At 42.1% G+C, this 2,464-nt stretch overlaps 1 pseudogene; it reads right to left on the bottom strand.

Annotated features, from left to right (window-relative positions):
• Positions 1-204: 204 nt before the first annotated feature.
• On the bottom strand, positions 205-1,223 carry LOC114487852 (40S ribosomal protein S20-like; annotated as a pseudogene).
• Positions 1,224-2,464: the final 1,241 nt, after the last annotated feature.

Below are 2,464 nucleotides of genomic sequence, written 5' to 3'. Positions count from 1 at the left end.
AGGATCACTGCGTTTGGAAAAACAGGACGTATATACCCAACTCTGAAGTGAAATGCATTTCGAAGACTGGACTCTGAATGAGAAGTCTGGGGAATACTTTAACCTATTTATTTCTCTTATGTGTTCCTTTCATATTGTGCACAATTGATGTGATAAAATCTATGTCTGTTAAACTTTTATTAGCAGTTAATTAAAATAGCTAATTTAAACATCAGCAATGGTGACTTCAACCTATACTCCTGGCTCTGTATTGATTGAAGTAATCTGTTGAACAATCTCAGAAGAGCTGTGCAAATCAATGATCCCTTCTGGACTCTCATCTTTTGTTTGTTTGCTTGTTTTTGGCTGCGTGGCTTGCGGGATCTTAGTTCCCCTACTAGGGATCGAACCCGGGCCCTCAGCAGTGAAAGCATAGAGTCCTAACCACTGGACGGCCAAGGAATTCCCTGGACTCTCTTATGAAAGCAATCCCAAGTCCTAGGACCTTCAGCACAAGGAATTTTTCTTGTAGTAATTCTCAGGGTCTTAGTGGAACACCAAGGCCTTTCACCTTGAGGTTCTTTTCTTTTGTGCCTCTAATAAAGATGCTCACACCTTCCGCAGGGGTTTCGTTTCCATTGCAGCTGGTTAATGCGACTCTGATTCTATGAATCCCTCTCTTTGGCTCCGAGGGTGTCTTTCCAGAATCCTTAAAAACTTCCTCACTAACTGTTCCTGCACACGAGCTAACAGCTGAGGGTCAGGAGGTGCCACGGCCACTGCATCTTCCTCAAAGAGCTAGTAAAGTTTAAAAAGTTCCTTCAATCATTATAAAATAAAATGCTAGGTAATATGAAAGCATTGTGTCCTAGTTTAATTGATGGCATTCCTTCCTCCTTTCTCAGTGGTACAAAGCCACTGGTGCACCTTGCAATCAATGGCCTCTCAAACTAGATGAAATATGGTAGTTTCAGCTTGGGAAGGGTGTGGGTCAGGGAGCCAGTTAGACAAAGAAGTACATGAGGTCATTTTGTTGTCGTTGCATATTTATCATTTTGAACGAATCTATAGGAGACTGACTGTATCAATAGATCTAATTAATTTCCTAGGTTTTGTCTTACGCGCTTAAGCTGGGTGTTCCTGATCGTACTTTCTTTCGTAATCAGAGTATAGGATTTTACCATGGTCCTTTGAAAATTTTGCCTTTTTGGCTCTGGTCTGTTGTTCTCATCTGCCAAGATCATTCTGGATCATTATTCTCTTATTTACAGTTTTAGCTATCCCTCCCTCTAGCTTTATGCCACGTGTAAATCTGATAAGCCCAACCTCTATATTTTTATCCAAGTCACTAATAAAAATGTTGAGCAGTCCTGGGACAATTTTGTAGAGCCATGGCAGCCATTAGTGATTCCCTCAGGTTGGCATGAACCACAGATTGACTCTTTCTGGACATGGCATTTTACCCAGCTGCAACTCCATGCATCTGAGATATAGTGCAGTTGGTAGGCACCCAAGCTTTGATCTCAGAGTTGACCCCTCAACCCTAGCCCCACCATATCCTTGCCATATGACCCTGGGCAAGTTACCTGATGAATCTCTGCTTAGTTTCCTCATCTGTAAAATGGGACAATTCTTTTTACTTTATAGGAATGGGTAGATGCTTAAGTTAATTAGTACTCACAAAACACTTAGTAGAGTTCCTGACGTAAAGTAGGCTCTCAATAAATATTAATGGTTAGTCCTATCAATTTTCTCAGATTTCTCCATCTCGTTCAATACATATCATGAGACACTTTGTCAAATGCCTAAGAAAAACTCAGCATAAACTAACTTCATCATTCTGCTGTTCTAACAGACTTATCAAAAAACTGAGATCAGTTTAGTATGCAGTTTTTATTTATAATTTATAGTGACTATTTTCAACAAGGGTTTGTTGCAGCTTAAAATAAAAGACACGTATGGATTTACTTGTGATGACTCCAGGCTGACTATTAATGATCAACACTCTACCTTTTTTTTTTTTTTTTTTTTGCGGTACGCAGGCCTCTCACTGCCGTGGCCTCTCCCGTTGCGGAGCACAGGCTCCGGACGCGCAGGCTCAGCGGCCATGGCTCACGGGCCCAGCCGCTCCGTGGCATGTGGGATCTTCCCGGACCGGGGCACAATCCCGCGTCCCCTGCATCGGCAGGTGGACTCTCAACCACTGCGCCACCAGGGAAGCCCCAACACTCTACTTTTAAGTGTTCAGGAACACTGGGAATCCATATACAGCTGACAATTCTGTATTTTATTGAATCTCCCCTTTTGCCATGTAATGGCAACCAATATTTGCCTGTCTACAGCTTCTAGGGATCGTGCCAGTCCCATGATTTCTTAAAGACTGATGTTGATGTTTGTACAATCGCATCTGCAGGTTATTTTATTATCCTGGATGTATTTCATAGGAGTTGCAGAATTAAACCCATTTGAAGCAGCTGGGACTCTC

This window comes from Physeter macrocephalus, chromosome 15 (genome assembly GCF_002837175.3).
Source record: "Physeter macrocephalus isolate SW-GA chromosome 15, ASM283717v5, whole genome shotgun sequence".
NCBI classification, from domain to species: domain Eukaryota; kingdom Metazoa; phylum Chordata; class Mammalia; order Artiodactyla; family Physeteridae; genus Physeter; species Physeter macrocephalus.
This window is presented reverse-complemented; position numbering and strand designations above follow the sequence as displayed.